We start from the raw sequence: 23,047 nt of genomic DNA, 5'->3' as shown, positions 1-23,047 counted from the left end.
CCATTTCTTTGTGAAAGGACTCTCCTGGGCTATATGACCCTCAAAGTTTGGCTCATCATAACCTCAACCCAATTTTGATTTATAGATTGGTTATGGATTATATGCATTGACATTCTATTTGTCCCTCCAGTATCTAAACACAGTACCTGACACCTTTGGGTCACTCAGAAAATGTTTGATGAGTGAATATGTGGGAGACAACACTGGCTGGAGCAGAAGGGGCTTTTCAGGGAGTGGTAGAAAATACGCTCACATTCCTACCATAGTGGTTGAGGCTGTGGGCTTTGGACCCGTTTGTCTGGGTACCAATCCCAGTTATTCCACTTTTAACTGGGGAACCTGTGCAAAGTATTTACTCTCTGAGCCTTAGTTTCCTCATCTATAAAATGCAGCTAATGATTACTCCTGTCTCATAGGGTTTTAGTGAGATTTAAATGCATTAACTTATGTAAAGTGCTTAGAAGCGCTCCTGGCACATAGTAGGCACTAAAATGTTAGCTGTTATGTTATCATTATTGCTCTTATATCTGAGCAATACTATGGTTTTGAAAAGATGCTTTCATAATATAGTTGATCCTCATTATTTGTGGATTCCGTGTTTGCACACTTGCCCACTAGCTAAAATGTACTGGCAGCCTCCGAATAAACACTCACAGGGCTTTCATGTCCATTTGCAGATATGCACAAAGTGGTGAAAAATTTATTCACTGGATGAGCACGTTCCCAGCGGAGGGGAACCAGGTGACGGTCTGCCGTCGTTTCAGCTCATACTGTAAACAAGTGTCCTTCTTGCAGTCTATTTAGTGCCTCATTTCTTATCTTTTGTGCTTTGTGTTGGTGACTTTGCTATTTAATGTGTCCCCCATGTGTAGTGCTGCAATGTTGCCTGGTGTTCCTCAGGGCAAGAGGCTTAGCCTTTACAGAGAAAGTATGTGTGTTCAACAAGCTTCTTTCAGACACGAGGTACAGTGCTGTTGGTGTGAGTTCAATGTTAATATATCACCAATTATCTTAAATAAGGTGACTTTAAAGAGAAACACACAGAAAATAAGGTTATGTATTGATCAGTCGAAGAAAATGTAACTAAGGCTCGCAGCAACCTAACCCTGCATTTCCTGTAGTAGCAGTGGTTCATATTCACCAATTCAGTGTTCACGGTGACTTTATAGAATGTCACACTGTGCATAACAAGAACTGACTGTATCTTATGTAATCTTCACATACTCCTTTATAGTAGGCAGGGTAAGGATCAGGTTGTCCACATTCTACAGGCTATTACAGACCTTATGAGCAAAGTAGAGAATTTAAAATGTCTTGTGCTCAGCATAAGAGCCATGAGATTTTGAGCAAGGAAGATCTATGATGAACTGATGTTTAAGGAACAGTTACCTGGCAAGAGAATGTAGTTTTGAGAGGAAGAGGGAGAACTGAGCCGGAAAGGAGGACCAGCTGTTAAAGTCTCCAAGTATTCCCATTGTTAGGTGAGGAGATTCGGAGCTAAGGTGCTGATGTGATAAAGGAAAAGTAGCAGCCAAAGGATGAAATCATGGATTTGGTAACAATATATAGGGTGTAAGTTAGGCTGTGGTTCTCAAAGTGGGGTCCGTGGACCAGCAGCATCAGCATCACCTGGGAACTGGGTTTAAATGCAAATTCTCAGGTGCTGCTGCAGATCCGCAGAACTGGAAACTCTGGGGTGGGGCCTGGCAATCTGGGTTTCAACAAGGCCTCCAGGTGCTTCTGGTGCTTCTGGTGCCCATCAAGTTTAAGAGCCAATGAATTAGAAAATGATTGAAACACGTCACCGTGCCCAGGTAAGCTGCATGGCAGGGACGTGGTATTTGTTTAGAGGATAAGATGCATTTTAAATTTTAGGCAAAAGTAGTTCAGTGTCTGTTTCACCGTAAGGATTCCAGAGATGCCATTTTAACTCTCTGCGTTTAAGCTCTTTTTTCCACAATATGTTCTCTTTTAGAGACCCTTTGGTAACGTATTTACCACTTAGCACATATTCTGAGAGTCCCTTCTTTCTTGTAATCCCGTTTCAGACGTGAAAATATATTTTATTTTTGTGCACAATCTCCTTTATTTAAAATCTGGATGTCTCTTCCTATAGGATCATGTATTGCACGTGCAAACTTACTGTAAATTCAGAATGCCATTGGTTTGATCCAAAACCTTAGAACGTTTTAGAATTTAGAACCTGATGAATAGAGAATGTATAAGCTTCTGTGTAGGACTCATATTTTTCAGATGTCTAGAGGTATCCCAACTTGCCAGTAATGTGGCCTTAGATTTAGCAGAACTTGAAAATCTGAATATAGTAGAAAATGAATTACATCTCTCATATTAACATTTACAAAATAAATGATCACAATGTTAATTTACCAATAAGCACTCTCTATATTTTAGGCTCTGAAAGTATCTTGCTTACATAATAAACATGATAAAGTTTCAAAGATGAGCCAATTAACTTTTCAGCAAAAGCTTTACTTGAGTGTATCTTGGCTTCCTTTTTGATAGTTTTAGCCTTAATGTTACAATATTGTTTTCTTTTTCTGGGAATCAGATAATCTTGTATTTGGTGAACATTTTAATTTTTAATGGCCACTTGTATTTTGTGATATGCAGGTGTTCAAACAATCTATAAGAACTAACCATTACTACCCACATATAGGATTATACAGGAATGGAGGAGTTTTGGCTGACTTGTTGTATATAATGGCAGACTCTACCACTTACAATAATTTAGGGATTTGAAGCAGTATTTTTAAATACAAATAATCTCAAAATCAGTAATATATAAAGTATATTACTTACTGTGTTAACTAATCAAAATAGTTAAATTTGTTATTTTTCCTCCATTTATAAGGATGCACCAATTATACAGATTCTGTACAAATTGCAAAGATCACTTTTTTCCTTTTCAAAATTTATTTATTTTAATTTTTATAGTGAGAATCTTTGTGTTGGGTAAACTGCTGCACAATTACTGGAAATGCTGAGAGTCTTTGGGAAAAGTGTAGAAGTCGAAAGAGAATGTAAAGTACATTTCTCCAATGTCAAGTCCTTTGAGCCTCTGTCTAGTTGTACCTTGAAGAGATGGAAGATTAAGTACCAGCAAAGGACACAAGAGAACAGGCTGCCAACTTGAGAGCGTCCCACTGACCACAGAATGCCTGGCAGATGCTTGGAGATGTCGGGGGAAGAGGGAGAATCTCTCTCTGCCCTTTCCCTTAAGGTTCTTCTGGCTGGCCAAATAATCAACAAGACAGGTTAGCAGGAGAAAATAATACCAAGTTTAATAACATGTATACATGGGAGAAAGCAGGGACACTGCGTTTCTCAACACAATAGCAGAAATTCTCGTCTTAAATACCATTTTCATCCTATGACAAAGGAGGATTTTGGGGGTGGGGGGAGTCAGTTACAGGAAATTACCACTAAAGCACAATAAACAAGAGTAAGGTTTATTATGTAGCTCAAGGCCTCCCCTTCCACATTGATAAGTCACTAGAAATGAGCTCATCCCCCTCTCTTCCCAATACAGAGAGGGAGATACCTTTACGAATGGAGACTTCCCTTGTAAATGATTGTCTGGCAACTCCTTGCAGGGCCATCCAAAGAATGTGGCCAGAGAGACAGAACTCCCGATAAGATGGGCTTGTTGGTGCCTTTTCTATTGTAACCTCTATCCTACATTATCTTTATAGCAGTCATGATAGATCTGTTCTAGGAAGGAGCCACCATGTCAAATTCTTTAGGCAGTTAGTGGGGGAGGTCAAATGTCCTTAGAGAAAACAACCAAGGTAAAGAGATAGATTTCAGGGTGGCCAAATCTTGATCTCCCACAGTCCTGCCTTTGAAACTAAAACTTTCACAGTCCTTTTGAAACTTAAAGAAGTTTCATAGTCCAGAAGCTGAGTTGGTAGATTGTTTCATCTCACTTAACACATTTCTTAGTCCTGATAATAGATCAGTTCAATTAAGTTCATTTTGGAAGGTGGTGATGCAGGTGGGCTCTCAAGGTTACGCCTATATTGTGGAAGCAAGCAATCAAGTATTTAATAGAAGCATTTCTATGGAAACAAAAGAAAAACAAGGTTAATAGTTGGAGCAAGTTGTAAAACAGTTTCTGAGTTGAGAGGACAGCCAGTGAAGAAGAATTTCAGATGTCAGCGTCAAAGCATCTTTTGCAGTTTAAAATGTCTCTGATGATGTCATCAAGTAATCTCTTAAGTTTGTATCAAGTCCATCAGCTTTAGTTTGTAAAAGGCTTCAGGAAAAAGGGCAGGTTCAGTTTTCAGTGATTTCAAATGAAAATGATGGAAAAAATCAAAAACGTTAGTTTGGACATCTGTAGCCAGATATTTTAGGAGACTAGAAGAAATCAGGATCCAGTCCAGTCAACAGATATAAAACAAAAACCTCAAAAGACAATTAACAAAACTAGGATCTAATATCCGCAAATGTATACTATAGTTTTTACTGAAACATAATTTTTTTCTCAAAAATCATCCTCATTTTTATCAAAGATAGCCAAATTAAAACTAACTAGTTTGCAAAATAAGTCTAGTTTCAATAGAGTTGGACCAATTATTTACATAAGTACAGCAAGAATAGCAATTGACCACATAGGCTCTTTTAAATCTGCTTCGCTGGAACTTTTTGTAAGGAATCTCACATTGAACTTCAAAAGCCTCTCGAGGCCAGGAAAGCCAAGCCAAGGATTTTGTCATCAGACTTTGCCTGCAATACCTACAGATTTGGGTGAATTCCTCTCTTCCAAGGTTCCCCCCAAATATTTCAAGGTTCCTTGTACCTGCCAGACAAGTGACATTCTTTACTTATCCTGGTAAGTGCTGCTTGGAACATAAGGTACCAGGCCAATATTTCCACGTGTCTTTATTCCATAAAGTCCAATCTTCATTCCTCAAAAGCTATATGGTTATATCGCAAATATGATGTTCCAGTCACAACCTTGGTAATATAACAAGTGTTTCCAATTGTGTCCTGTTATAAGGAGAACAGATTCTTATTGAACTTATGCAAATAACCATATTGCCATGAAAACAACAATACTCACTTACTAAGAGTTTCCAAACCCTGGAGGGATCAGGTAGAGTGAAAAAGATAAATATTTCCATTTTACTTACAAAAATATCATTTACCAAATTGTTATAAGTCATAGCTAGCTCAGGAGAAACAAGAAAAAGTTTTCCTTAAATCTGAAAAAACAAAACATTAAAAATTCAGCAATACTTCAAATGAAAAATCATAAAAATTATAAGCATCCTTATAAGTTTATTCAGTCCCGTGTAATCCATTCTTGATCTCAATCTTTTTGTTAGCAGCTTCATGAAGTTATCAGTCTCTCCATCAGATTTCTGTCATTTCTTACCAAGTTTAGTTTTATGATCAGAAAGTTTATCAGAAGCCTGTACTTCAGTGTAAATGTCAGAGTCCTTTCCATGAATTTTTCTGAAGTTGAAACATATTTTGCAAAAACATTAGAGCAAAGAAATGAGTCTGTAAACAACAAGACCTCAAAATGGCAACTGACAAAGAAATTTGGTTAATTTTGTGACATACAACACTTTAAAATAATAATAACCAGAATTATGACTGATAATCAGGACAGATCAGAATTTCAGTAATGTTATACAATTTTAAAACAGCTATATCAATAACATTTGCCCACATAATACCACCTAAGAAGGTTTTATCTTCACTTGTCTGACAATGTTTTCTATGTAATTTAACATACTGAATAAGCCTAATAAGTTTAGTATCTTCCTCCTTATAGGAAGAGAGCAAATTTCTTTGAGAAGTTTCAGGGCCCTTTGAAAATTCTCAAAGAAAAAAAGACTTATTTTAAGATATGAATTTTGGTGGAGCTTGTCAAAAATATAAACAATCAAAGCAAACAGAACATTAGCAGTCCAAAGAGCCTTAAAAGAGAGACCTCAGTCTTTTGAACGTAGGAAATTATTTTAACAGGTTTTTTTTTTTTTTTTAGGTAGACTTAGTCAAAGGTAAAGAAAAATCTTTTATAACCTCTTTATCAAGTTTAAGCAAATTATCTTTTTACGAGAAATTTCAATTTTGCACCAGCTTACTTCTGCTATTAAAACTCATTTACTTAATTAAATTCATTTCAATCTTAGCCAACTTGACCATACAAAAACTCCTTTTCCAGAATTCCTCTTCCACAAACCTTCTATAACTTTCTTTTTACATCTAGAATTTGTCCCATGTCTTTCTTTTCCCTTCTAGTACTTGAGGACATATTTATCTTTCTTAACCAAACAAAATATTTCCATTCTTTGCACCTTCTTTATACATCTTACTTTCCTTGTACACAGACATATTTTTCTTAATATTTAGTAGCTTCAATCACATATATTAATTAGAAATTTTAACCTTTAGAAACCTTAATTTGTAAGTAAAAACTAAACAATTATAAACTTTTTTTTACATTAGTATCTTGTGGCTTGGAAAATTTATAAACACTTCATAACTTCTAGAAACATGTTACTTTACAGTACAATCTTTTAATAAAACACATGTTTACCAATAGACCCAAAACACCTTTTAGTTTTCCTGTAATGAAAAGCCAAAAGTAGACAAACGTACATTTAGCAATCAATGTCTAATATCTTATCTTATTTGGAAATGATGATACTCAGAGAATTTTTTATCATAAATTTTAGCAAAACTCTAAAAGTCACCAAAAAGAGTTTGGAAACTGTAACCACCATAACACATAATTATTGTTATAGTTCATCCAACATTTATCTTTTTCACAACTATTTACTTGTTCCCAATAATTATTTAGATTGCCTATAAGACTTCATAAGACTTCAGATAAAATTAGCCATCATTTAAATTACTATTTTTGTTAACCAGTTCTGTAATAGAAATAACATCAGTTTTTTCCTACAAAATTTCATGTAAATTTTATCACCTCTTATACTTTTAAACATAGTTATCATTAAGATTTTTATCAATAGGTCTTGGTCTTCTAATTTTGGACAATGGAAGCATTCCCAGTCAGACATTTTAAAACATACTCAGGCAAAGTTGATGTAACCTCTATATAAAATTAGCTCAAACATTCCAACCTTTATAATCTTATCAACACTTACACTTTTACATGTTCTCAATTCAATTGTAACCTGAGTCAAGGTCTTAAGGCTAGTCAAATTTTTCCCTTCTTTTTTTTTTTGGCCTTTTCTTAGGTACCAAATAACTAATTATGTGAGAGCTCTCAAAACATTTTTTTTTCCCCCAATTTAGAAGTTTTTCCAATTCAAAGGATCCGTCGTCTGGCCATTGACGAGTAGGATCTTCATTTGTATATTTATTCCAATAGTGACTCGAACCAATAAGCCTTTTTAAGGAAAGACCCGGAGGTAACTTTCCATGCTTAGAATAAATCTACCATGGACGCAAAGAGGCGTCCCTGGTGAGGGCGCAGATGATGTAGCCCCCATGATCCACAGAATTCACTCCCAAAGATATTCAGAGAAAGTAAAGACCTTCGTTGCACAAGCGGTAAGGATGGTGTCTCCGGTCTCCCACAATAGTGTGGGACGCCTCCAGTCACAGACCCGCTAATCTGTGACACCGGGCAGGCGATACTGGAATGGGATTTTTCCAACACTAACAAGAAACGAAGGTAAAGACGACAAAAACCCTTATGGACTGGGCCCTTTATGACAAATTCCCCTGAGAGCTTGGCACAGCCGGACAAAGAGACAGTTCGGAACCCCAGTCTACTCGACTGACCACCGAGGTGCACCCCAGTAAATGCACCTTCCGTATGGTGGAGACGAAGGAGAAGATTCTCACTGGTCACAAAGCCAAGTTTTCTCAGGACACAGAACAAGACAGAGATTACTCTGGGAGGAAAAGGGATCAAGATCAAAACCAAGAGTACTCTACCAAATTTAAACCAAGAGTCACTAAAAACCCAAGAAACTAGTTTCCCAAATATTTTCTCCTGCCAATCTAAATTTAGAAAGAGAAAAAATTCTCACCATTTCCTTCTGCCGGACTCCGCAGATAGAGATTCCGGGAGGCTGACGTGGTAAGAAGTCTTACCTTTTGCCGGCTTTCGTCAGGCGTTCCCGTATCTCACCATCTGCAGTAGTCCAGGGAGAAGGCAGGTCTTCCAGCCAGAGAAGGCAACTTGTCAGCCAGTGTGGCTCCTGGCGACTACGCCAAAACTGTCGGGGGAAGGGGGAGAATCTCCCTCTGCCCTTTCCCTTAAGGTTCTTCTGGCTGGCCAAATAATCAACAAGACAGGTTAGCAGGAGAAAATAATACCAAGTTTAATAACATGTATACATGGGAGAAAGCAGGGACACTGCGTTTCTCAACACAATAGCAGAAATTCTCGTCTTAAATACCATTTTCAGCCTATGACAAAGGAGGATTTTGGGGGTGGGGGGAGTCAGTTACAGGAAATTACCACTAAAGCACAGTAAACAAGAGTAAGGTTTATTATGTAGCTCAAGGCCTCACCTTCCACATTGATAAGTCACTAAAAATGAGCTCATCCCCCTCTCTTCCCAATACAGAGAGGGAGATACCTTTACAAATGGAGACTTCCCTTGTAAATGATTGTCTGGCAACTCCTTGCAGGGCCATCCAAAGAATGTGGCCAGAGAGACAGAACTCCTGATAAGATGGGCTTGTTGGTGCCTTTTCTATTGTAACCTCTATCCTACATTATCTTTATAGCAGTCATGATAGATCTGTTCTAGGAAGGAGCCATCATGTCAAATTCTTTAGGCAGTTAGTGGGGGAGGTCAAATGTCCTTAGAGAAAACAACCAAGGTAAAGAGACAGATTTCAGGGTGGCCAAATCTTGATCTCCCACAGAGATTAAATCTGGGCTTTGTCTATGGGTGGACCCTGAAAGGAGGATTTTGCTTAAATGACCAGAGAATACACAACCATTTTTCTTGATAATAAGTAATACTTACCATGTAAATTTCTTCATAAATCTCTGAATAAAATAAAAATATATAACCCATATAGATATAAACTCTTACTGACAAACCCCACAGCCTTCTCTAGAGAGCCCAACAGAAAATGTCTCAGCTGACTGTGAATTGGTCTTCTGTAAATGCCAGCCAGCCCTTCATTGATAGCCCTGGATAAGGAAGGGCAGATAAAATTCTTTGAAGATGTTTAGCTGAATTCAGAAGCAAAAATCCTACCTCCAGTTGGCTCCTCTGTGAGAATGGATGGCCAGCCTTATTTCACAGGCTGGGCAGCTGAGGTTTCAGATGAGCTTATTTGCCCTGTTCCCCGGGGATGCAAAAGGAGGAATGTGACATTCATTCAGGGCTGAGATTTTGCACGTAAAGATAGGGTTGTCGGGATAGAGGGAGACTCTCCCTCTGCCCTTTTCCTTAAGGTTCTTATGGCTGGCCAAATAATTAACAACACAGGTTAGAAGGAGAAAATAATACCAAGTTTAATAACATGTATGCATGGGAGAAAGCAAGGACACTGCGTTTCTCAACACAATAGCAGAATTCTCATCTTAAATATCATGTTCAGCCAATGACAAAGGAAGATGTTGGGGGTGGGGGGAGTCAGTTACAGGAGATTACCACTAAAGCACAGTAAACAAGAGTGAGGTTATTATGCAGATTTAAGGCCTCACCTTTTACATTGATAAGTTTCTAGAAATGAGGTCATTCCCCCTCTTCCCAATTCAGAGAGGCAGATACCTTTACAAATGGAGATTTCCCTTATAAATGTAAATGTCTGTCTGGCAACTCCTTGCAGGGCCATCCAAAGAATATGGTCAGAGACAGAACTTCTGATAAGATAGGCTTGTTGGTGTCTTTTCTATTGTAACATCTATTGTACATTATATTTACAGCCATCATGATAATAAGTCCTTCCTGAAACAGATGTTTTGTTTTAAATTCTTTAGGCAGTTAGTGGGGGAGGTCAAATGCCCTCAGAGAAAACAACCAAGGTAAAGAGATAGATTTCAGGTTGGCCAAATCTTCATCTTCCACAGGGTCATAGAAGGGAATAAAGATTTCAGCAAATTGGTTTTTTGTTCTCTACAGTGGAAGTAATTTAAGAAGATAGTCTCTCACTCCAACTTCTCTTCCCTGTTCTCTATCTGTAATATCGCTGTAAAAATTCTCTCTACAAAAATTTCAGTCTTTTTTCTTTGCAGTCTATTATCATCTTTACGAATTCTTTGACTTCACCACCTTCTTGGCACCACAGCGCTAGCCATTGAGATATTATTATAGATTCAGTTTTGCAATTTCATCCTCTTATCTCTATTTCCTCTGCCATTTCTTAGTTTTAGTTCTTATTGTATCTTATGCTTGAAAACATTTCAAGCTTACAGAGTATATCAGTTCGTTATCTTCTCAACTTTTTATTATCTAAGTGCCCTCAAATATCACTTTTTTAAAAAAAGAAGTGAAATAGATAATAGAACAATATATTGTAATAAATTGACCACTTATAAAATTAAGTTCAACCTGCAATCCCTCCCCACTTAACAGCGACCATCTTTTATAACTCACCATGCTTTAGTTTGGGCAGGGTCAGTTTATCAATGATTTCTGGATGTTTTAAACCACATGAGATAAATACAGTGTAAGGCAAAATTGTTACTCTTGCAGAAGTTGTAGAATATCCTGATGGTTATGGAAGTTGGTGGCGGAGAACCTGAATCATATGAAAAGTAGTTGATTAATTAGCACCTGACAGAATTTGTTAATTTGGTAAGGACAATAATAAGACATAAATGTTGAAACGATAACTTTGCATATCAGAGTATTGTCAAAGGCCACTGGGGAAATTCATAGTATTCTCAAATACCACAAAAAATGACCACTTTTTCATAAAAGATGTCATACATGATGGCACCATATACTTCTGTCAGAAAATTTGCAATGAAGGAAATTAAGACTTGAGTCATTTTAATTTTAACGATTTGTTTCTGCTTACTATCAGGTTAAAAAACCCTTTTAGAAATAAAGTGATAAGGGATGTACTTGCTTAATTTTTATTTTTTTTTAAGAAAAAGTCTTTTTCACATTTAAAAAAAATATTTATTTGTATTTATTTTATGCTGAATTTATTTGTGCGCCCAAAGCCTTTTTTTAATTAACTACCACCAATTCTTTTCAAACTCTTTCAAAAAGTTGAAGAGGAGAGAATACTTCTAAAGTCATCCTATGGAGTTAGCACTACCCTGATATGAAAGCCAAAGACACTAAGAGAAAAGAAAACTACAAGTCAGTATCTTTGATGAATATTGATACAAAAATCCTCAATAAAATAATAACTAACCAGATTCAGCAGCATATTAAAAGGATTATACATCATTTTTAAGTGGGATTTATTTCTGGAATACAAGGATGTTTCAATATATGAAAATGAATCAATGTAATAAAGCACATTAACAGAATGAGGGAAAAAAACACAGGATCATCTCAATGGATGCAGAAAAAGACTTGACAAAACTAAACATGTTTTCATGTTAAAAACACTAGAAAACTCTCAGAGTAAAAGGAAGCTACTTCAACATAATAAAAGCCAGATATAGAAATACACAGAGAACATCGTATTCAAGGGAGAAAGACTGAAAGCTTTTCTTCTAAGATCAGGAAAAAGGCAAGAATGCCCACTGTCACAATTTCTATTCAACATGGTATTAGATGTTCTAGCCAAAGCAATTAGGCAAGAAAAAGAAAGCAATAGCATCCAAATTGGAAAGGAAGAAGTAATATTATATTTGTTTACAAATAATATCTTATATGTTGAAACCCATAAAAATTCCACAAAAAAATTTTTAGAACTGATAAATTCTGCAGAGTAGTGGAACACAAAATCAACATGAAAAAATTAGTTGTTCTTCTATACATTAATAATAAGTAATCTGAAAAAGAAATTTAAAAACTTTACATTTTTATTTACAATATCATCAAAAAGAGAAAAATACTTAAGAATCAACTTACTCAAGGAGGTAAAAATTCCAATGATGTTTTTTGCACAAATAGAAAAATCTATCCTAAAATTCATATGGACTCTCAAGGGACCCTAAATAGCCAAAAGAATGTAGAAAAAGAAGAACAATTTAGAGAAGTCACACTTCCTGATTTCAAAACTTACTACAAAGTAATCAAAACAGTGTGGTACTGGCATAAATACACACAATATACTAATGAAATAGTATAGAGAGCCCAGAAATAAACCTTTGCATATATGGTCAAATGATTTTTGACAAGGGTGCAAAGACCATTCATTGGAGAAAGGATAAGTTTTTCAACAAATAGTGATGGGAAAACTAGATGACCACATGCAAAAGAATGAGATTGGACCCTTACCTTACACCATATACAAAAATTAACTCAAAATGGATCAAAGATCTAATATTAGAGCTGAAGCTATAAAATCCATAGAAGAAAACACAGAGTAAAAGCTGCATGTCGTTGGGTCCAAATGCCATTGCCAACAATGATTTCTTTAATATGGCACCAAAGACATAAGCAACAAAAAAAAACAACAAATTGGACTTCATCAAAATGCAAAAGTTTTCTGTATCACAAGATACTATTAACAAAGTAAAAAGGCAACCCACAGAATGGTTGAAAATATTTGCAAATCACATATCTGATAAGGGATTAATATCTAGAATATATAAAGAACTCCCACAACTCAACAATAAAAATCAACCCAATTTAAAAATGCACAAAGGACTTGAATAGACATTTCTCCAAAGACATAAAATGGCCAGTAAACACGTGAAAAGATGCTCAACATCACTAAGTATCAGGAAAATGCAAAATAAAACCACATTGAGATACCTCTTCACACACATTAGAATAGTTTTACTATCACAAAATCAGAAAATAACAAGTGTTGGCAAGGATTTTGAAAAATTGGAACCCTTGTGCTTGGATGGTGAGAATATAAAACTGTGGAAAACAGTATGGCAGTTCCTTCAAAAATGAAAAACAGAATTACCATATGATCTAGAAATTCTACCTATGGGTTCTGAAATAACAGAAAATATATTTATGGATCTCTGTCTCCAGTTCCTGGCACAGAGCTCCTAAAATCCTTGTAATTTCCTAAATGATAAGAACACTAGGAGCATCTCTTGTTCTAATATTTGTCTTTGACCCCATCCCTGACACAGAGCTCCTAAAACCCTTGTAATTTCCTAAGTGATAAGAACACTAGGAGAATCATTTCTTCTATTGAGACAACTCTGGGTGGGCTCCTGGATGGCTCCTGAATGGGGGCTGGTCACCAGAAAGACCAAGCCCCTATTAGAAGCTGGGAATTTTTAGTCCTATCCCTTATCCTCCAGAGAGGGGAGAGAGGCTAGAAACTGAGTTAATAATTGATCATGCCTACGTGAGGGAGCCTCCATAAAAATCCCAATAGAATGAGTTTCAGAGAGCTTCCAGATTGGCAATGACAAGGAGTGCTTGGAGAGTGGTGCACCTGGAGATGGCATGAAAGCTCTGTGCCCCTTCTCCATACCTTTTCCTATGCACCACTTCCATCAGGCTGTTCTTGAGTTATATCCTTTTATAATAAACTGGTGATCTAGTAAATGTTTCTCTGAGTTTTGTGAGCCACTCTAGCAAATTAATCAAACCCAAGGAGGATGTTGTGGGAATCTCTGGTTTACAGTCACTCAGTCAGAAGTACAGGTAACAGCCTGGGCTTGTAACTGGCATCTGAAGTAGAGGTGAGGTTGGGTGGGTGTGCAGTCTTATAGGACTGAGCCCTTAAACTGTGGAATCTGATGTATCTCTGGGTTGACAGCATCAAATTGAGTTGAATTATCTTACAACCAGCTGGCATTCCCAGAATTGCTTGTTGGAGGTGTGGGGAACCCTCCCACATGTGAAAAAATGAATCTCAGAACACCATATATGGGTATAAACCCAAAAGAACTGAACGCATATATAAAGACATATACGTACACCCGTGTTCTTAACAGCATTATTCAAAATAAGCAGAAGCTGGAAGCAGGCCAGGTGTCCATAAATGGATGAGTTGACAAAAATTGTTGTGTAAAACACAGTGGAATACCATTCACCCTTAAAAAGGATGGAATTCTGACACATGTTATGACATGGATGAACCTTGAGGACTTTATGCTAAGTGAAGTAAAGCCAGACACAAAAGGAAAAATACTGCATGATTCCACTCATATAAGGTACTTAGAGTAGTCAAATTCATAGGAATAGAAAGGAGAATGGTGGTTCCCAGGGTCAAGAGGGAGGGACAACAGGGAGTTGTTGCTTAATGGACACAGAGTTTCAGTGCAAGGTGGAAATAGATCTGTGGATGGTTAGAGGTTATCACTACACAGTTATGTGAATGTACTGAATGTCACTGAACTGTACACTTAAAAATGGATAAAGTGGTCAATTTCATGTTATGCATATTTTATGACCATCTAACAACATTAATTATTTTCAACAAATGAACTAACACTAGCTACATGCAATAGCATGGATGAATATCACAACCATAATGCTGAATAAAAGAAATTATATTCAAAAGGCTATATATTTTATAATTCCATTTATATAAAATGCAAAAAAGAAACAAAACCGAGGTCTAGCTTCCAGTACTAGTGGAGTAGCTTGTTGAACTAACACTCTCACAGATAACAATGATAAAATCTGCATGAAATTTTATATATATTTATATAGAATCATGTATCTATATGTAATACACATATAATAAATGTGTATATGTATGTATGCATAAATCTCTTCCAAAGGCAAGCAGAACTGAAGGGGAGTCTTCCCTTGAATCATGGGAATTTTACCAGGAGATATTTGCAAGCTTGAGTATTTTGCCTCAAAGCATTCCAAAATCTGTACATGGCCCAGACGGGAAAAACTATAGTATTACTTGTAATGTTAGAGGATGTATTTTGGGGCTGGCAGAGTAGCCGGAAAGTTAGGGGAAAAATTCTGGAAGGGAGGGAACCACAAAGAGGAAAATCTTAAAATATGTATGAAAGTCTGCCCCCCACACACACAGCAAATTGGCAGATCTTTGAACAACACACCTGCAGGGTAGGCCCCAGAGGGCGTAGTGTAAAAACAGCAGTTGGAAGATGAAAGAACTGAATGAGGATTTCAGCTATGCCCATTGTAAAGGAGATAGGATTGGAGTTTCAGTCCAGCCAAGTTAACTCTCTGCTAGAAAAATAACAACACTCTTCACAGGGATACAATAGAATCCAGAGTCTCCATACCTATCATCCATGGTTTCTAGTACATAATTTAAAAAATCATGAGATTTGAAGAAATAGGAAAATATAATCCATATACGACCAAAAGTGGGCAGTAGAAACTATTCCCAAGGTGTTGCAATTAGCAGACAAGGATGAGAAAACAGCTTTTATAAAGATGATCATGGTGGTAAAGAAAAATATTCTCATAATGAATGAACAGATGTAGAAACTCAGCAGAGAAATGGAAATTACAAAAAAGAACCAAATAGGAAGATGAAATACAGAAAATATTTTTGAGTTTACTGGTAGATTAGAAACAGTAGAAGAAACATGAATATAGAGCAATAGAAATTATCCAGTCTGAAGAAAAGAACATATAAGTTTTGAGAAAAATGAAGACAGCCTTAAGACCTGTGAGATGAGTGAGTCCCCATCAGAGAGGAGAGAGACAAAAAATTAAATGAAGCAGAAAGGCAAATCAATGAGTAATAGCATAAAACTTCCAAAATTTGGTGAAAAATCTAAAATTTTAGATCCAAGAAAGACAGGAAACACACAAAATAAAATACAAAATAAAACCATACCTAGGCACTACCTAGCAGCTTGACATGATAGTCAAGCTGCTAAAATCCAAAGATAAAAAGAAAATCTTGAAAGCAGTCATGGAAATACATATATACAGGGGAAGACATTACATACAGGGAGAAATAATGTGAATGATGGATGATATATTATCAAAAACAAAAGAGACAAATCAACAACAAAATGACATCTCTCAAGTGCAGAAAGAAAACCCAAAAGTCAACACAGGATTTTATATTTAGCAGAACTCACTTTCAAAAAGGAAGCAGAAGCCACAATAAGATACCACACACCTATTAGGTGGCTAAAATAAAAAATAAATTTGCAACTACAGAGTGCTGGTGAGGACTAGGAGCAACTAGAACTGGGAATGCTACATGATAGTTGCATTCGGAAAACAGTTAACAGGTTCTTATAAAGTTAAACATACACTTATTATATGACTCAGATATCCCACTCCTAGAGATTTACTGAAGCAAATTGAAAACTAATGTTTAAACAAAACTCTTTGCGTGAATCTTCATAGCCATTTTATTCATAATTGTGAAAAGCCGGCAACAAACTAAATGTCCTTCATCAGGTGAATGGAGAAAGAAACTGTGGTGCATCAGTACATTAGAATACTACTTGGCAATAAAAAGGATAAACTCTTGATTCACACAACAACATGGATTAATCTTGGATGCATATCTCTAAGTGAAGGAAGCCAGATTCAAAAGGCTATATAGTATATGATTCCATTTATATGACTTTCTAGAAAAGACAGCATTACAGGGATGGAAAATGATCAGTGGTTGCCAAGGAATGGAGTGGGGGAAGGGGTTGACTACAAAGAGACAGTATGAGAGAATTTTGGGAGTGAAAGAAACAGCTCTGTGTGGTACCGTGGACACGGATACATGACCGTAAAGTTGTCAAAACCCATACAACTGTACACCGCATAGAGTGAATTTTACTCTGCAAATTTTAAAAATCAATCAGGATGCTGGGGAACTCAGATGGAATGCAGTGACAAATGTACCTTACTGTATTACAAGCATGTGACATAACCACACAGAAGGGGTGGGGATGAAAGGTCCTGACCGATGTAACTTTGGAAGACAGTGTTTTGATGGGATACTGTAAAACTAAAGTACTGTACAAAAACACTGTACTCTAGGTGGTAAATTTGTTTTTCATAAGGGTATGGATTAGCGATTCTGAAACTAGTTGACACATTAGTAAATATATTGTAGATAACTGGAGTTAAGTTTCTCACTGTTGGTGAAAGAAGTTACAAATAAACAAAAGGAGAATGCTGGAATAAACTCTGTGGTGCTGGATTGGAGTTGGAAGTATCAGTATGAATCCATGTCTCTTTTAATATATCTATCCAGATAGATAGATAGATTGATAGATTGATATATCGATAGGTAGATGTGTAGACCTGAGTTTACATTCATACATACATTTCCAAGCTCTGCTGAGAGGGTCTAGAAGCAGTGACACCCTCGTATCAATGGTCACACCTAGCTCCCAGATTTTGGTTTCTAAATATCATTCTTCAATAAAAAGAACCAGGTTTTCTTGGAGAAATGCCTAATTCAAATCTGGGGATGGGAAATACAATATGAGCCTGGAGCTTCTTGTAGTGCCAGAAAGTAGGAAAGTGCTTTCAAAAAAAAAACACAGAAAATGATTAGATGTGTCAAAAGGAATCAATCTGGGCTGGCCCTGTGGCTTAGCGGTTAAGTGAGCGTGCTCCGCTGCTGGTGGCCTGGGTTTGGTCCCGGGCGCGCACCACTTCTCTGGCCATGCTGAGGCCACGTCCCACATACAGCAACTAGAAAGATGTGCAACTATGACATACAACTATCTACTGGGGCTTTGTGGGGAAAAAATAAATAAATAAAATCTTTAAAAAAAAAACCAAAAGGAATCAATCTTAAAGACTTCCATACGGCTCAAGCTGGAAAACTGGGAGCAACAAAATAAATAATGGTAGCATTGGATTATTACCCAGAGAATAAAATAAATATCCATGAGTCTATACTGATATAAAGAAGATTAAATAAGAAAGGAAGAAAGAATAAAAGGGGGGGGAGAATGAGAGAAAGAGAGAAAGACAGGAAGAAGGCAGGGAGAGGGAGGGGGGAATATTCCTCACAGAATTCCAAATAATAAACGCGGCTGGATAGCATGAAATAGAAAATCGCCACTAGACCACCACAGTAATAATTACTGTGGGCAAGACTGACTGATGAATGCAAAAACTGTGAGTGAAACTTAGAGAAGAAACAGTACATTTGCAGAGCCTCAAAGCATCTCCCTCCAAATACTTAACTTTTTTCTCTTAATTTCTTTAAAAGACCTATGACTATTTAAAGAAAAATCATAACACTGTATTGTGGGATTTATAACATGGGTAGATGTAAAATTTATGACAACATAGCACAAAGGACAGACAGAGGTAAATGGAACTGTTCTGTAACAAGGCTTCCATATTTTACATTGATTAAACTGGTGCACTATTAAGTCTAGGTAGGCTGTGATATGTTAAAGATGCATATTGTAACCTGGATCAACCACTAAAAACTGCAAAGGTGTGTCACTTAAATGCTAATAAAGGAATTAAACAGCATACAAAAAGGGTTTGTACAAGAATGTTCACAGGAGATGACCTGCACGTCCCCAGGAGGAAGACGAGCCCACTTCGGGGCATCCACAGAGCAGAACGCCCTCAGCCGTGCTGAGGAGCAAACGCTGACACACACGTGCTGGGTGAGTCTCATCTACCTCGTGCTGAGGGATGCAAGCTAGACAGAAAACAATACACGTGGGCTGATTTCTGCCAAGATGAACCTATGGTGAAAAAAACATATCAGTGGTTGCCTCGGGGGAAGGAAAAAATTGCCTGGGAAGGAACAGGAAGGAGTTTTCTGGGGGTGAAGGAAATACATTATTCTTAAAGGGGTGAAGGTTATATGGGCATGTTTATTTGCTAAAACTGTACGATTGAGATTTGTGCCTTTCAGTGTGTGTACATCTTACCCTCCCCCACACACAAAAAGGACTAAAAGAATAATAAAGTGAGGTGAGAATGGGATGGAGTCTAGATAAAACAAAAATGGCAGATGATTAGTAGTTGTCGAAGTTGGGTGACGGGCCTACTATGCTATTTTGTTTATTTTGTATATTGTTTAAATTGTCCTGTACTAAAACACTTGTATAAGAAGACAAACTCGATATACAGTGTTTGCTGGTAAGATATTGGTTACATTTGGGGAGGAAGGAGGGAGAAAGGGATTGTCGGGGCCTGAATGAAGCTGGTGCTAGTTCTTGGTCACACAAGTGTGTTCACTTTGTAATAATTCTTTGAGGTTTACATGGATGACCTCTGCATATATTTCTGTATGAATGTTATACATCAATAAACACTTTAAATCCTGCATATTTGCACAAAGATAAACTCAATATCTGAGAACAACAGCTGTGTTTTGTTTTAAAGTGGAACACATTCACTCATGACACCATTAGATGGATTTTAATACTCCCAAGTATCGATTAATGCCCTCACTCTTCCTTGGTGCCCTAGGTCTTTCCATTTTTGCCTCAATTTGGCAAGTGGCATAGCTTTGAGTTTTTATGATGCAATCTTTTTCCATCAACGTCCACCCCCATAATGATGCTCACCAAGGCCTTGACATCTAGCACAGTGCAGTGTTCACAGCAATCACTCAAGACCTGTGGGACTGGGTTGAATGAGGAAGAAAACGAGGAGCAATGATGATCATAACTTATGTCTAGGTGCCATATCGTGACTTAGGAAATTGGTAGGATTTTTCGATAGATTTGCTATGCCTTCTAATTTTTCCTATTGAAAACAATGGGAAATAGGGTCTCAGAGTTCTTTCTCAGAGAAAGTCTGACATTTCAGGCACAGATTACTGACAAATATTAATGGTATATGACTTTCCCACCTCATCTTAGTTTTAAGTTTTTAATTCCTTACCATGGAAATGACCTAACTTTGCTTCTTCCAAATCTTGTAATAATACTGATGCTCCAGAAAGTCGGGCCACGGATATTCTGCTGTTGTGCATCCTCTCTGCAAAGAAGTGGAGCTGTGCATTCACCAGTCTGAGAAGCACGTGGTGCTGTAGTATTTGGACTCAGAGTAGCTAAATGGAAAAATGACTTCAGAGAGTTATCACCATAACCCCCAACAGCAACAAATTATTTTGCTTAATTATTTTGTGATTCTGAGGGTATATTTAAAAAGGGATATTAAAACTGGTTGCCAAGGAGCCAGCCCTATAGTAGAGCAGAAATTGAATATTACCTTCCTACAAAAACTTCCCTGACATTGTGGGAAGGACCAACGGGAAGTTTCAGTGCTGTTGCCTGTGTTAATGAGGCCACGAGGTCCACACTGGGATAAGGAAGTCCAGTGAACAAGCCTGTGTGCAGCGTTGGAGAAGGGGCGTGCGTGTGGTCCCCTGAAGTGGCTTAGGAGTCACTTACCAGTGCACCTAAGTTTCCCGTCTGTATATGCAGGAATTGGGGCTGTCCACTGTGATGTTTTCTCCTTTTTATGACATGGCTCAGGGCAGTCCTTCTAAGATGCCTGACCAAGGTATGGGCCCTTCAGGCAGCCGGGGTCCAAAGGGAGGATCTCTGCAGCGACCCTGACCACAGGGTCCAGAGGGAGGATCATGGCAGCCTGGAGGGATGGAGGGGATAGCAGGACAAGTGGCCTTGAAAAGGCAAATTCCAGGATCCCAGTCACCCGGTATTTCCATTTTAGATATTGAATTTACATTTCAAATACTGGCCAGGGAGCTTCAAGGAGGGCTGCAAGCATCCTCAGCAACAGCCAGGCTGGTGAGCTCCACCCCTACCTGAGTACCGGCCTCAAGGGATGCAGGCCAACCACGCTGCGCATACTCCAGGCGGTGGGCAGGGCATGGAGGGTGGGCGTGGTAGAGAGAAGAGGTATGATAGAGGGTGGGGTGGACAAGGAGAGGAGTGGGGCCCAGGGGTGGAGGGACAAGGAGGGAGTTGGGGCCCCTAGCTGTGCATGCTGGGAGATTTTGTCTCTCACCGCTCCAGGCTGGGAGCTTGCAGGACTACAGGACTATAACTCCCCGGATACTCTGGGCACGGGGCGGTGCCTAGCCCTGAGGGGAGGAGCAAGGAGGTGTGCTCTGCACTGTGGTCCTGCACCTGCTCCACGTGGACTGAGTCTCAGAGGGATGTGACAGGACAAGAGGGACCAAGGAGTTAGGAGGGTGTGGCGGCTGCATGGGCAGCCGCGGGCCTGCATCGTGCAACTGCTTTTGTCCAAAATTGAAGCCGGACTCATGTCTATTCCACACCGCCTCCCTCCGTTGCTTGATTCCTCCTCCCACCTGCATGTCTGTGGGTCTTGCCACAGCCTCCTACCTAGTCCAGGGCCAGGTGTTTCTCTAAAGTGCTTATGGGAACTGGTTTGACATCCCAGAAACTTTCCTCTGCCTGCTGCCCTCTGCCTTCTCCAGCCAAAGTGCCATCATTTCATCAGCTTTTGGGAGAAATTCGCCCTTGTGGCCCCTCTTGCAAGCACAACTTAAGAGCTTTGCAGGGTAGTAACAGTGGCTGTTGCTTGCCTTTTTCGCAGAAGTGGAAGTTGAGGCATCCGTGAGGTTAATCATTGGTTTCCCCAGGATCCGCCAAGAGCAGAGAAGAACAACCCAATTCCCAGACAAGTATCTAATAGAACATTTTCACCAACACCTTCCAGTGCAGGGGCCTCTGAAACAGCATTCTTAAGATGAAAATAGCTTAAGCATTTTGCCATTTAGATTGATAGCCTAATCTCAGCTCAGGCCTGAGTGGCCAGTCTCTCAGGGACACGGGTGACGACTCTGATCCCTCAGGAAGAGACCGGTGGTCCAGCTTTGGGAGAGGGATGTTCAAGGTAGACAGCACTTGGGCAGCATTTGAAACCCATCAGCTTTAACATCTCTGCTTTGGATTCTGGCAAGGTTCCAGGATAAACACGCCTAGGGATAGTCAGATGTACCATATTCTTTAAAAATTGTTTAGAGTAGTGAAAGGAACAGAGCATAAAATATCCTGCTTATTTGCAAAAGATGAAATGCAACCAAGACCTTGTTTTTTTCTTTTGTTTTTTGAGGAAGATCAGCCCTGAGTTAACATCCATGCTAATCTTCCTCTTTTTGCTGAGAAAGACCGGCTCTGAGCTAACATCTATTGCCAATCCTCCTCCTTTTTCTTCCCCAAAGCCCCAGTAGATAGTTGTATGTCATAGTTGCACATTCTTCTAGTTGTTGTATGTGGGATGTGGCCACAGCATGGCCGGACAAGCGGTGCATCGGTGTGTGCCCGGATCCGAACCCGGGCCACCAATAGCAGAGCGTGCACACTTAACCGCTAAGCCACCGGGCAGGCACAAGACCTTCTTGTTAATTTTTTTCTGCTCATTTTCTTGCCTGTACTGTATGCTTGAATGCAGAAACAAAAAACATGAATTGCCATATTCTTTTTTCCTGAGATTGGTAAATTAACTTAAAAGTCTTATTGAAACCTGTGGAGGAATGGTTAGCAGCTTTCATGATTTATGTCATCTCTAAAAATCTGGGCGTTGATCTACATCAAAAAAAGTCCTTGTTTATATTACACATCCCAATAGGTTACATTTCTGATTCCTGAATGTGGGATATTATCAAAACAACTGAAAAACCTGGTCATGGAATCTGGACTCTGTCACTTTGTCAAGAATTTGCCTCTTTATGAATTAATGACGCATGAATTCTTTGACATTTTTGTAAAGAACGGAAGAGAAACTCTGTAGTGTCTCTGAATGTGGCAAGACGGGGAATTCTCATTAGACCACATCCTTGGGTTCTTCTCTCGTGTTCAATAGGCCCGAGTGATAGTCTGTGTGGTCAGGTGCAGCGCCACTCCCCCAGCCCCCAGTGTTCCATCCTATTCTGGCCTGTGCCTTCTTCAGGGGGTTCTGATTACACTCGTCCACAAGGGTTGGAAAGAGACATTGTAACATGAGGATATTCATCATCTTATTTTATTTTTTTAGATTTTATTTATTTATTTTTCCCCCCAAAGCCCCAGTAGATAGTTGTATGTCATAGCTGCACATCCTTCTAGCTGCTGTATGTGGGACGCGGCCTCAGTGTGGCTGGAGAAGCGGTGCGT

General features: G+C 38.5%; 1 long non-coding RNA gene across 2 annotated transcripts in view; it reads right to left on the bottom strand.

Moving 5' to 3' along the window:
- Positions 1-9,465: 9,465 nt before the first annotated feature.
- The window catches only part of LOC131398868 (uncharacterized), an 86,926-nt gene continuing 73,344 nt past the window's right edge, over positions 9,466-23,047 (bottom strand). Inside the window, exons 6-9 of one of the 2 annotated variants that reach the window (XR_009217015.1) lie at positions 20,354-20,552; positions 19,842-19,937; positions 18,511-18,691; positions 9,466-10,719 (exon numbers count right to left, since the gene is read on the bottom strand). This is a non-coding gene — a long non-coding RNA (uncharacterized LOC131398868). The remainder of the gene's footprint in view (positions 10,720-18,510; positions 18,692-19,841; positions 19,938-20,353; positions 20,553-23,047) is intronic. The other variant, XR_009217014.1, reaches the window with a different exon arrangement.

Source organism: Diceros bicornis, chromosome 36 (assembly GCF_020826845.1).
Source record: "Diceros bicornis minor isolate mBicDic1 chromosome 36, mDicBic1.mat.cur, whole genome shotgun sequence".
Taxonomy (NCBI): Eukaryota; Metazoa; Chordata; class Mammalia; order Perissodactyla; family Rhinocerotidae; genus Diceros; species Diceros bicornis.
This window is presented reverse-complemented; position numbering and strand designations above follow the sequence as displayed.